Source organism: Varanus komodoensis, unplaced genomic scaffold, assembly GCF_004798865.1.
Source record: "Varanus komodoensis strain SLA01 unplaced genomic scaffold, ASM479886v1 scaffold6_4, whole genome shotgun sequence".
Taxonomy (NCBI): domain Eukaryota; kingdom Metazoa; phylum Chordata; class Lepidosauria; order Squamata; family Varanidae; genus Varanus; species Varanus komodoensis.
Window position 1 is genome coordinate 6,255,162 of NW_025336347.1, and position 14,576 is coordinate 6,269,737.

A 14,576-nucleotide genomic window follows, 5' to 3' on the forward strand; every position below is an offset into this window, starting at 1 on the left:
TACATGCAGAGAAATGTTCTCCTCAGAAGAAAGAGAATGAGAAAGAAAGGTACACAGCCTAGAAGTCTATGAGTTTGAAGTATTTCTGCCTTTAAAAATATATGGTCATGTTAAGCAAGTTGGATGGAGCAAGTAATAATGCAGATATAGAAAAAATATTTTATTCCTTTGTTTCTAAAACAATATGATGTGGATGTCCCTGGATGTCTCCCACTGATGACTGGCTCAGAGAAAAAAAGACGAAAATTGTTCTTCAAATCCTCATTGGGTTGAGCACCTAAGAATGACTCACTTGGAAAAACCATACAGGCTTTGCAATCACTTCATCAGATGACCGGATCATGCACACCCTTTACAGGAGTAGTGGCCATGGACTTGCGTGCTGAAAACTTCAGGTCCAAAATGTGGCCTCTTCAAATAACAAACAGGAGGTGATGGGGAAATTGCTTGCCTGAATCCATGGTGAACAGCTGCCAGCAAGAAGCAACAATGGCTGAAGCTACTGACAATCCATGCAGTATTGCCATGAGTCTATTCCATGCATGAGTCCATTTCATTTCATTTCACATCAGTTTGCATTTTTAAATAAAAATGTCCCCAAAACTGAACTAAGTTTTTCCAATTTGTCAAATTATGTATTTACAGATGTGTTTTTCCCTAAAATTGGCATTTCTGTTCATATTTTAACCAAAATTATGCTTTTCACATATGTTTGGCTACCTTAAAGCTGGAAACTATATCATAAAATTAAGACTTTCAAAAACCATGAAGGTCACCGTGCTCTCATTCAGAACGTATGAATCAGGTTGATTTACTTAGAAATGGGAACTAAATGAATCCTGATGTTATCCTTAGGTAGACAATAACTTTTTAGCTGGAGCAATGATCTGCTCTTGTGCAAAGCAGCATATTATATGCCTACATTCAGAGGCAGCCTGACAAAGCCATGTCAAGGCCATGGATGGCTGTCGCACAGAGTCATAGAACAGTCAAGTTGGAAGGGGCCAGAGGGCAGAAGGTCCAAGCCCCCAAAGCCAGATCATGCAAATACTGTCTGGACAACTTCCTTTCTTCCCAGCTGTGGGTTTCCATAAATAGTCACTGTTGTTGGATAGGGGAATAGTGATGGGCACAGGATCTGGGAAACAGAAAGTATAATTTTAGTGACCTGACCAAGGCATGGTCCTAAGGTGGCCAGTGCCCTCTTTTACAGAGGGAAGACCCATTTTTGAAAGGTTGCCAGAAGACTGTTTTCAATTTTGAAGAGATTTCCTGCTTAACGGGATATTCATTTGAAGTTTAAGTTAAAGACCCTTAGAAGGAAGAGCTGAGCTTGGCCTTAAAGTTCACCAGCCCTCATTGACAGAGAGGTCTAGCTTCATATGCTCAAATATGTGTAAATGCCACACATGGGATTTGCACTCTGCAAAACATGGATCAGGCAGATTTGCATCTGTGGTATATATAAGGCAGCTGAATTGACTTCAGAACTCAGAATTCTCGCAATATCTTTCAAAATATGTGCAGTTTTAAAAGCTAATGAGCTTCCATAATCCCAGAACTAATTTAGGAATGCTTTATTTGTTCCAGTATTTAATTCCAGTTCAAAATAAAACACATGAATATGAGAAATTTTAAACAGATTTTACACAGCCAAGCAAATTAAGCAATGTTAAAAGGGTTCCTACTTAAAGGCTATTAGCTAATGAAGGGTCTATCCCTTCTTATGTAGGATTTACTGATTCAGAATTTGAAGGTCATTGGCTTAAAATCTCTAGAGCAGCAGGAATTATCTCTCTCATAAATGACTGTTTGCCTGTGAATTACTTGCCCAGCAATATTTAATAACTACCCAAGCAAAGCATGTATTCTACCACTGAATCATGCCTCCTTCTCCCATGAACTGTATTAACTGGATGGACCCCTAACTGATTGCAAACCAGCATGGTTTACTGGAAAATACCATTGTTAGATGTGCAACCCAAGTAGCATTTGAAACTATTATAGAGTTTTAATTTTCTGCCTTTCTCTTAGCAAACTACCAGAAATCTAGGCATCAATTCCAAGCAGGGATGGGCAAAGCATAGATTTCCAGAAGAACCTGCAATCAATATGGCCAGTGATCAGGAATGTTGGCACTTGAAACCCAAAACGTCTGAAGATCATTCTGTCTATTCTGTTTTTTAAATGTTTTGCAAAGGAACTTGTAAGGAAATTTTAGTCTATCATGTAGTGACTACCTATAACTGTGCAGTGCAGTTACAAAGCAGTATCACTGGCAATGGCAGGAGTTGGGTACATATGACCCACCAAATTTTCTTAAACAGTTTCATGACTGGTGACCATCCACCATTCTAGGTGGGACTGAAATGAGGTGGAGCCAATCAGCATCTGGAAGGTATTAAGCTGCACATTGGGGCAAAAAAATCCCAACTTGGACTATGTGCTGATGGGATCTGAGGTGGCATGGTGGACCAGAAAGGGGACCTCGGGGTTGTGGTGGAGAGTTGACAGAAATGTCAACCCAGTGTGTGCCTACAATGAAAAGGCAAACTCCCTATAAAGCCCTGATTAGGAAATGCCATGCAAATAAAACTGTCAATGTCATGCTGCCCTTATACAAATCTTTGGTGTGACTGCGCTTAGAATATTGTGTACAGTTCTGGTCATTGCATGTAAAAAATGATATTGCTGAGTTGGAAAAAGTGCAGAAAAGGGCAATGAAAATGATAAAGGGGCTGGAGCAGCTCCTTCTACGGAAAAGTTAGACTGTTTAACTTGGTACAAAGGCAAGTAAGGACAGACAGTGAAAACCTGGAGAAAGTGGAGCATGAGATACTTTTTCTTCCCTTTTTCCATAATGCTGGGACTTGGCGTCATCCCATCAACTTGATTGCAGGGAGTTTCAGGATAGATAGAAGGAAGTGCCTCTTCACACAGCACGTAATTGAACTATGGAATTCAGTGCTGCAGGAAGTAGTTGTGGCCATCAAATTGGATGGCTTTAAAAGGGAATTGGAGAAATGAATGACTACTAGTTCTGATTGCAATATGCTACCTCTAGCAGCAGAGACCTGTGTAGCCCAGTTGTTGAGGAATTGGGCAAGAATATGCTTTGGACTCATATCCTGTTGTAGGAGCCTGTGGCCAGCTGGCTGGCCACTGAGTAAGCTGAACACTGGCCTTGATGGACCTTTGGTCTATCTCGGCATGCCTCTTCTTATGTCTTAGTACCCCTGCTGCAAAGTATTCTTCACACTTGTTCAGAAATGAAGGCAATCCCATAATATTATTCTGAGCAAGAATATAAGAAATAACTTCAATGCACTTAGCTGGATGGATGGATAGATGAATTCGACAGTTTTGCTGCTTCCTCCAATCATTAAAAAAGCCCTCTGGTTCTTTCCTTTCTGTATATGAAGAAATTTGCAAATGTTGCTACATTCCTAAGGTAATGTTCATCAGCCTCTATTTAATATAAAGATTCCTTCCACAGACACTGAATAGCTAGAGAATGAAACATGATTTTTGAGGTGGAGTACATATGCCTATTCATAAGAGTAGCCAACTCCTGTTAGTAATGAAGTGACTCAGCAAAATTTTACATTACCCGGTGGGTTGATGCAAAAGCATCCTGTGATAGGATTTGGGCAGGGATGCAGAATTCCTTTTTAAAGAAGTCCTCAAGCAGTAGAGGCAAGTGAGGGTGAGGGTTGAAGGCAAAGGAGGGTACAAAAATATTGAAGAAAAAAATAGCGTATTCCAGTTTCCAGCTCTTATCGCCAGTATCAAGAAAGGTATTTCAGTCTTCTGGAATGGAAGGGGAACTGCACTACAACTGGGAAAACACGGAGGCGACTATGGCAAGGATACATGGCTTTCTGTGGAACCCCAGAGAGCTGGGTTGGGACTCCCAGAGGGACAGATTTGCCTTCCAAGCCTGAAGGCACTGCTGGCCTTGAGTGAGACAACACAAATGTGGCAGATAACAGAGGCATTCCAACTAATGTGGGGCCTAAATTGTGAATCAGACAAGGAGACTCCTAGGCCTGCATTTCAAAGCTCTGAGCTGCCCAGCTCCCCTTGTAGGACACTGATGCTTGTACACCATGAAATCAAAATGCACAATGATCACAACAGGGTGATATTTCAAGCAACTTCATTAGCAAGACTCGAATATGAAGTTGATTATTACAACTGCATAATCAAATTACACAATGACCAAGATGAGGCATGGAAATCAAGACATGTCAGACAAAGTAAGTTCTCAACACAGCCAAATACAAGCTGATAGATTTGTACAGCTGCCAACTTCTACTGGGCATGATCTAGTCAAACCTGAACATTTTTTACTCAAGCACTACTGATTTAAGTGGGAGAGGTATAAGCATATGCTTAACTCTTCTATAAAACCAATGAGTCTTGCGCCTTTGATCCTAAAGATGTAGCTATGCTAAGTAGATTCAATTGGCCTTCCTCCTAAGAAAGATTACATATAATAGTAGCCTTAAAAGAGCATAATATTGGCTGGACTGTGTCCATTCTTATTAGCAAAGATACTTAAACATCAGTTTAAGGAAAAATAGGAAGAATAGAATAGAAAATAGAAAAAAACTGAGCTCACATTCTACAGTGCTGAACTGCCCCACTTCCTAGATGAGGCATCTATGAAACGGAATTTTCTGGGTAATCTCACAACAGGGCGATACCTCAGATCAATTTCATTATCAAGACTGGATGAACAACAAATAGACTGAGATGTTAAGACCGTGCTGTGATTCTGTGTTTTTCTATAGCCTCACGTTTCTTGATTTAGCAGATTCTTTTCTTCGTTACATTCACAGACAAGAAACATTCAGAACTACAGTTTGGCTCATCCCTTGGTGTTCCACAGACTATCGTCCATTGGTTTAGGGGCGTTTAGGTCAATTGTCAAAGCTGAGAATGGAGATATCCTGAAGCTCATGAATCATCTGAACCAGGATATTTTGATCTCGCTTAGCCCAAATAAAGTTTAAAGGGCCTTCTTGACTGTCTCCCCAGATTATGGAATCCACTCCCCAGGCATATATAACTGGCATGAATGTGTCAGCACCAGGTTAAAACTTTGCTATTCTCTCTCCATTGCAATTCTTGATGATCATTCAATATTATATTGGCTTTCACTATATTGATACTGGCTGTTTATTATTGATATTTATTGTTTTGGTTCTTTTGTTCATTGTTCATGCTGATTGTATTTTATTTGATTATATGGATGCTTTTTATGATTAGTGTTCTTGCTTTTAAATTGACTGTTGATATTGTTATTGTTGATATTATTGTTTTAAATTAATAGATACTTGTTATTATACTATATGATTGGGTTTTATTATATAGCCATTCTCAGAGTCCTGAGCTAATGAATGGGATATAAAAACCTAAATAAATAAATGCCATGGCCCACCATTACTCTTCTGGAAACCTAATTTGCACATACCATGCCTGAAAATTCATGAATTTCCACAACTATCATTTCAGCAAGCAGTCTGGATTATTTGATGCACAGAACACAGTGAAAGTAAATTTTTGTCCAAGTATTTCAATGTAACTCGCATATAGATTGGGCTATTAGTGCTGTGTTCAGATCCTGTAATTTGCTAATTGGATTTGTAATGCATCCCTTCTGCCTATACCTTTGAAATGTACAGCTGTGTCTCATTTCCAGGATAATCCTGTTGGCAACAGCATCAATTCTGAAAAGTTATAAAAATAACTCCAAGCAACTTCCAAACACAAAGTGGCTTTGTGATACAGCCCTTCCCCAGCAGTATTTTGAAGAGATTCCAAAGAATAAAATGGTGCTAGAGGATTTAAGTTATTGTGCCTCTAAACAGGAATAATATTAAATTCCAGAAGGTACTTTATACAGCTGCTTTTTAATTTATCAGCCAAGTCAAAGGAAGGTCTGATAACGAAATGACCAGCTATACCTTCTCCCACAAAGGAACAATTTGCCATCCTTATCACTTGAAAGCACGCTGGCAGCTCTTCACTCAAGAGACTTCGAAGTACTACATTGAGATAAATGTATCTTTCAAAATACACAATCAAACAGCTGGGAGATTGTTTATCAGAAACACAAAATAGCTTTGTCTTTCGATGCTGAAGCTAAAATCAGGCTGAAAGGACTGGAAGTCAAGGCGCACCTATTTCTTTTCTTAATGTATCTGTCCCAGTCCATACATTCATTCAAAAGTGGTTTGCACTAGCATGGGGAAGGAGGGTGCAGGTGCCCTTCCCTCTCCCAGCGAGCCCCTCGCCTCCATGCGAATTGGCTCTTTATCAATGACCATGAGCTGCCCATTTTTGAAAAGAGGGAACCCTCTGAATCAGATCTCCGTGCTGTTGGACACCTCTGTGGACAGCTCGGTTCACATGGGCAGCCTCCGTTTAGTAAGGGGGGTGATGTCCTGTCCTTTACTGCACCGTAGTTGCAGCAACACCCCTAGTTTGATTTGTCCTCTGTTTTGGGGTATTAGTGCTACATGGCTGTCCCACAAGCCTTTCTATGCCAGCCTGGATCCCAGGAGTTGAATACTCAAATCTGCCCTTCCAGGATTCCCCAGATGGCCCGTCCATCACTAAGTACTTTTTCTCCCCAAACACCTGCCTAGCTTTTCTGTGATTTCTTCCCCATTGCAAAAGGATGAATGCCCCTCCTAAGGGACAGGAAGAGCTGCTGGCAATTAAAGCGTTACGCTAAAAGATGCTTGGATTCATGCATTCTGGCCCTTCTCCTTTTGCCTTCAGTCTTGCTGCCCACTGGGGTGGAGCTTCCAAAACTAAAGTGGTTCAATACCATTACTTTGGATCAATGGTCCCCACACTCTTGGGTGACAACCCTCGCACCCCCAGAGCTCTTTCTTTGTGTTAGGTCTATTGCTCCACTGCAAATTCAAGACAAGCCCTGCCGCTCGGGATCTTCCACCACCCCCAGGGAGCAGTGTCACCCACCAGTGGTTCACTGTTCTTCTTCTTCATCATCACCATCATCATCAACATCATCATCATCTCTGAGGGTATGCATTTTATCTTCTGCAGAAGTGCAAAGCACATCTGTATATGTCAAAGGCCCAACAGAAAGCCTTATGGCACTAGAGCTATAGCTTCATTCAAACGGAGATCTGAGGTGGGAATTAAAGGTTCCAGTCAAAGATCTGGATAAATCCCCAAGGTTTGATCCATTTGAAATCCAGTCACAGTAAATTGCCCTCCCTTGCCCATGTTAAGAGCTGCATAATCCCTTTTCCCCATTGGCTGTTTATTGATTCCAGCTGCTGTGATGCCTATTCTGGCATCCTCTTGTACCCAGCTAGGCTCTCCACATGATTAATTTCCCCCTCCTTGTCATTCATTTATTCAGCACTACACTCATGAAAAGGCCTACATATTATGGAAGTGAAGGAAGTAAATGTGTGAAGCACCAGAGCACATTAGCCATACCCCCTCTATCATCATTTCTGTCATGGGTGTGACTTGATGATTTTCTGATATTCAGAACCACATGCTGGGGTTCCTTGTTTGCAGGAGGTTCTCCCTTTCAGGAAGTCTCCATCTGCATGCAGAGGGCAATGGAAATTGTGATAGAGATGGCTGAGCTAGCATGCTTCTCCTCCTCATGAACTTATGTTCCTCACTTCCACAATGCCTGAATGGGGTTAGTGTTTGAGCTGGAGGAGGAGGACAGGGCATTGCAGTCGCTCACTCCTGTGGTGAGTTTCAAGCTTCTTGTGCCTGCATGTCCCTCCCAGCCAGTCTCTTCCTTGCTCTTCAGGCAGCATCCCTCAATAATCAGCTGTGACAGTGGTTGAGCTTCCTCTTCAGAGAGAGAACCTCTAACCTCTTCTTGGTTTCTCCCACCGCTCATCCAACCACATTTTTAAACTCTCCTTTCTACCTTCCAGCCTCCCTTAGCAACTGTCACCAGCTGTTCCTTCTTCTCAACATTAAGTTTTCCTAACCACCATTACAAAATACCAATGACTCCTACTTATTCTATACCACTGGCTGAAACTGCCTTCAAAGTAATAGTGAGCTCTCTCTTTCTTTTTCCTTCTGCAACTATTCATGGAGAAAATAAAATGGCTTAAAATATCTTGAGATGTCCTTTGCTGAAGATAGAATAAAGTAAGTAGTGTGAAGAAGTGATAAAGATGCTATTCTTTCAGATTTGCATGAGTTCCTAGTAAATATGCTACTGCTGTGGCAAATTCTCACCTTATTCAATGACGTCCCACAATTAGGGCAAATGAAACTGGATTTAGATAGCATGGGCTTGCAGACATGGGGCTTCTGCTGAGAACCCTTGATGTGAAGTCCCTAGGCTTGGTTTTTCCCCACTCCCACAAATAGCACTCAATGAATCAGGGAGGGAAAGCAATGATGTCATGTCATACATTTTGTATCACTTGAGGTTGCTGGGGAAACAAGAGGCAGCGGCCTACGCCTTGCCTCACATAAAAGCGAGCCGTTCCTCATCACTGCTGAAAAGGTGCACCAGACAATACGAGCAGTTTCAGCTTGGCCCTGACTGGTGCTTTTGTGTCTCCAGTGGCTAGTTGTACAACACATCCAGGCTAAATGATGTAGTCAACCACACTCTGTGCATCTCTATTCTCTGAAAAGAGGAGAAGAATGGGAGAATAAAGGAATCATTCCTGCTGGAAGATATACGAGAGGAATTGCACCCTTAACAACAGTGTCAGACACACTATGCATTCAACGGTGAGGAAAATAAGGTACATGACATATGGATGCCTAATAACATCTTGGGGAAGTCACATTCACAGTCATAGTCAGCAGATTAACATTTTAACAAGTTGTGTTCCCAACGGGATTACATCCCTCAGATGGCTGAGAAAACACTTCAAGCTGTGATAAGCAATAAGAAAACCGGGAATGGAAATCTCTCTGTGTTAGATCCTTTAATGCCAAAGGGTCCATTGCACTTTATTTGACAGTAATGCTCATCATGCAAGATTTCATTTATGAGAGAAAGAGATTGAGAGAGAACGAGAAAGAGAGGGGAGACTTCGGAGTAGTTGAACATTGCTTGAAATGTTCTCTGCTGTTGCCCTATCTGCTGCAAAGCCACTAATTATTGTTGCTGTTGAATACGACATTTTGTTGTGTAGCTTCCACTGTAGTGCAATATATCAACTGCCTTATGTTTTATTTCTGTTCTTTGGAAGCAGTAGCCTGCATTCTGTAATTCAATTAGTACAACTGTAGTTTGGTGTGAGGAAAAGTGGGCAAGTTAGGAGAGATCACATCCCATCCCAGTTCTAAAGCAGACTGACACCTACACATAACACTGGAGAATGCCAAAAGGAAAATAATTTATTTCCCCCAAGGATTTTCAACTTTCTCACATTTAATTATCACACAAGATCAGGAAAAGCAGGACATTTCTTGTTTCTAAATCTGTCCTTGCAGAGTCGAAAGGCCCTTTGGCTTTAGGCCTACTTCACATAATGGCTGCACAGGCACCACCAAAGATGATGCAGATTTCTATAACATTTGCATATGCTAATTTATACAGAGAGGTGTAAATGTAAAGATAATTACTCTCATTAGGTGGAATGCAAGACACCTGACCATGGCCAAGCAGGTGACCTGTGTGCGTGTTCATTCATGTTGCCCAGGTGCGAACTGTTGGCAGGCAACTGAAAGGCCTCATATGCCCTTCTTCCTTAGGGCTCTTTTATCTTTAAACCAGATTTGGTCAGAAGAGCCCTCCAAAAAGAGGACGCCTTCAAATAGAGGACTCTCCTGCAGCTGCCCTTCCAATAGAGGACACTCCTCTGCAAAGTAGAGCACGCTTGAGGGACAGAGCAACCTGTATCTGGAGAGAATTGACATTCCTTCTCTCGTGAAACAATGATTGAAAGCAGGATGAGTCACCATGACATCAGATTGACAGGATTCACAATCACAGCAAGAGGAAAGGAGAGTTTTGTCAGGAGAAAACTAGTGCATCATTGCTCTCAGAAGACAGACTTGAGACATTTGGTGGACAGATGGCAACAGTAACAAAACAGGTGTCCACACAGGGTAGTGAGATGATAGCTATGGAAACAAAGGTGGACATTCTTGCAGGGACCTGCCATAGGATGTAAACATTCCCAACCTCTGGACCCCCGAGCTTCCATTTCTGCATCGCCACCTGGAGCCATCGTTATACAATGCTATCTCCTCCCACAGCTTCTTCATGCCATTCCTTATCCCTGTTCTTCACCATCTAAGCAACAAGCCATGACACTTCCCTCATTCAGAAAACCCTTTCCAGCACCAAACTGGCTTTGTCTTCTCTATTACACCTTTATTCCCCTTGGTTATCCTTTAGAAATTGTGTTTCTCTGGGCTATAGACTATCAGCTGTCTGGAGCTGGTGTGCACTAGGTCAAGTGACTCTCAATCCTATGTGAGTTTCCTGAGAAGCAAATCCCATCCACCATGTCCAATAGGGCTTACTCCAAGATAAGATTTTATAGGATTGCAACCTTATTTTGTAGTGCTCCATCACACACAGTACATAGGCATACTCTTTTCCTGTGAATTTCCATTTCAGGAAAGCTAATGCCAGACCTGGATTTTGGCCACTCCATATAAAAGACCACACAGATAAAAGAACTGACTTTTTTCAATATATAAACATCAGTAAAAGCTTTGTCTCTAAATCTGGAACTTCCCCACCCATCTAATGTGACAGGCTGACAGAAAGGCAATTCATTACATTGTATCTCTCAAGTACTCCGCAAATAATTTGTAATTTGATATTTTATCAAATATCCTACATTTATTTGAACACTGACTGTAATACAGAGATAAAGATATTTATTTAAAGCCTAATACCCTTGCAGTTTGGATGTTTCAATGCTTGCTTCTTCATTAGATGAATTTAGAAAAACACTTGCCAACTGCAGAATGGAGATACCTTCATCAAAACGAATGAGGAAAGTGGAACGAATTTTTAAAGACTAATATTATTCCATATTTAAGGGGGGAAACTGACCTTTATTCTTAATGCTTAAACATAGGACTTTATAGTACAGGCTTTGTAATAAAATCTCAAAGGCTGCTGAACGAGAAGAGCTATATGAAAATATGATTCATTCATTTGGAAAATGAAAGAGAACAGATTGATGTTTGAAAAGCTAATATTTCTTACATTTTTAGAAAAAGGATCTTGATCCTTTGCATAAGATTTATATGCTGCTGCTGGGAAGATGGAATATTTTAAAAAGAGAGGGAGAGGGAGAGAGAGAGATCCTTCATCTGTCAATTGAAAAGCAGCAGAATTTTGTTCAAAGAATAACATTGGAGTTGCATACCACTGAAATGACTGACACCAAAGATTTGTGAGTCTTTGCTTAAACTTGAGTCATCTTAAATATAATCTTTCTTTAAAAAAAGAACTCCTTTTTATTTATTTTTTCATGAACACATTCATATTTCTTTAAGTTAGCATCTCATGGGTCTGGACTACAGCTATGAGGTCTGAGTTTCAATTCAGTAGCTGCTGTTGCGGGGTGGAGACACTCTCCTTTTCTATAATCCCCATAGATACATGTATGCATGTGCAGGCACCCACACACATCTGCCATGGCACTTGCACCTTTTGCTTGTTCCCTTGACAGGGCTGCTTCATAACAACCCGCTTCTGCATCCCGACTCAAGCCAGCATAGATCCACATGGTAATGTTGCAAAGAGCAGAATGTTCATCCTCTTCTGGATCACCTTGGGATGGAGCCAGAAAAGCTCCCCCTCCCCACTGCCCATGTACCAGGGAGAAGAGCATTCGAAAATACATCCAAACCCATCTATTAACCCAGCAACAGGGTGGAGCAAACTTATGCTTGATAAATGTAAATGTAATAGACAGCAAAACAGAGACATCCAACCCTCAGGGTTTTGAGGACATGACACCTAAGAGCATTACCTATTCAGTGATGTTGTCATCTGCAGAATCAGCTTGAACCAGAAGAGTAAGCTTACCTGGGAGGGGAGGTCTGGTCTGGCACTTCTCCTCTTTGTCATGTGGGGTTGACCCCGTGAACATCATGGCTGAGCTTTGCAGAACTTCATGGCTGATCAGTGTGTGTACATGTGTGTTTGTGGAAGTGGGATTTGGATTGGGTTGGTTTCTTAACTCCCCTTCCCCTCCACCTCTTCCTTATGCTCTCTCCTATGGGTTGATTGTCCCATTCATCAGATGTATGTCCTGATACCAATATGGAGCTTCTCCATTAAAGGATGTCTCCATTCATTTCATCTCAATATTAGGGACAGGACAGTGCATCTCTCCCTTTGGTTCCACTTACGTGAAAGGAGCCCCTCTTTGAGAAAAAAATTGGCACATCAGACCCGGTAGTAAATTCAGGCAACTTCAGCCTACAACTGAGCCTTTCAGTCCCATGTATTTCAGTGAAAAATATATGAACATCAACAATTGCATGTAACCCCTTCTCCTGAAAAGGTGTAACTCATTCATCTATCATATTTGCAAAAGCACTAACTTATGATGACATAATTATCAGAGGAAAGCACAATATTTAGTAGTAACCTGAACTGGACCTTATAAATCTAGCCTTGATCGTGCATCCCAAAGGAGAGGATAAGTTCTATAATTTACCATTATCCCGTTTTCATGTTGACAGATATTCAGCTGCACGTGTAGGTGCAATATACTTCATCCTGAGTCCATACATCTTGCGGCTTGTGAGAGCTTCTGCTTGCTCACTGCCTCCCCTTGTCTCACTGATTTGTCCTTACAATGCCCCAATGTAAAACAGATGTTTTCAGAGGGGGAGGAAATATATTTTCTGCACACACACACACACACACACACACAGGGTGCTGTGATAGAAATGACTAACATTCATCTAATATCTCTAGAAAAGAAAACATCATTCATGTTTTAAGGAACTCGGTCGCAATCTTATCCCGCCTTTCTGGGAATAAACCCAATCCAATTGAAAGGGACTTGCTTGTTCATAGACAAGGATGGGATGGCATTCTTAGAGTGATGAATTGTGAAAAGGAATGACAACAAAGAGAGCTGCCCCTCTGGGGGCATCTGCTCTGAGGTCAAGGATCGTTGTTCTAACTTCTCAGCCCCCACCCTTTTTTCTTTTTTTTTTTTTTTTGCCTGCTTGTCTGTTGGTCTGGCCAAGTGTGGGGACTTGCAGGGAGGGTAGAAATTAGTGAAGCGACAACTGGAATGAGATTTGGCCTTGGGTGGAGGGCTAGGCAGGTAAGGAGAATACAGCCCAGGCAATTAATGAATATGCTATGCTATGCTTCTGTTAGCAGGAATGTAAATTCCCTTAATATAGGACTATGTATTCTCATCATGTCTTGCTACTTTCAAGTTAGGACCAATCCAGAGCTAAATGATACCTCAAAGGAAGGGGATAAAGTCCTGTCTTATTGGCCCTGGTACTTAGAACGCTAAACTGCCATCCAAGAAGGAAACACACATGCCTCTCACTCCAAGCTTTGTGCCCTTCTGGATCCTGAGAACCCCAGGAGCACAATTGCTAGCTGGCCATAAAAGATACTCAGAGTGGAAGGCATGCTGCTCATCTGCCAGCCCTGAGCCCTCATATGAGAAGGAAGGCAGGGTCCTCTCATGCTATGGATGGAGGCCTGAGTGAGGCACGGTGTAGGGCAGAAGAGCCAGCCACACTTCAAAAGACACCTGTTTGATGCAGTGCCTCCTGCTGCATAAATTTGCCCATCAGGTGCGTTTCACTCCAGGTTCTTGGCTGCATTCTACCACCCAGAAACTTACAATTGGCAGGATGTGCTTGATCCTTTCAAAGCAATCTAAACTGGTAGGCATCACTGCATGTTTTGGTAGCAAATCCCATAGCTTAAGCATGTACAGTATGAAGAAGTAGTTGTTTGTGACCTAAATCTCATGGGATGATCCTGGGTTCTAGAATTAGGAGAGAGAGAAATGTCACTCTGTCCAATTTCTGTACATTAAGGGGGACTTCTATAGCATTTTCCCTAAATCACCCTTCTAAACAGTTCCAGAAGTTGGAACCCTTCCTCACCAGAACATTATTCTAGTCCCTTGATCCTTTTATTTGCCCTCTTCAGGGCAACTTTTTTCATTTCTCCAATATCCTTTTCAAGTGTGACATCCAAAACTGTAAACAGAATTCCAAGTGTGGTCACAGTGTCGATTTGTATAAGGGCATTAAGATCTTGGCAGTTTTATTGTCCCATCCTTTCCCTACTATATCTAACATGGAATTTGCCTTCTTCGCAGCATGTCAACATTTTCATTGAGCTTTTCACTGCAACCTCAGGATCTGGTTCTTGATCTGTTATTGCTAAGATCCTACCAGAATATATGTAAAATTGGGATTTCCTCCCAACATGCATCATTTTACATTTGCATGCGTTGAACCACATCTGCCCTTTTGATTCCCATTTCCCCAGTTTGGAGATATCCTTTTGCAACATTTGCAATCCCTTATTCATTTAACCATCCTAAATAATGTGCTGTCCTTAAAGTCAT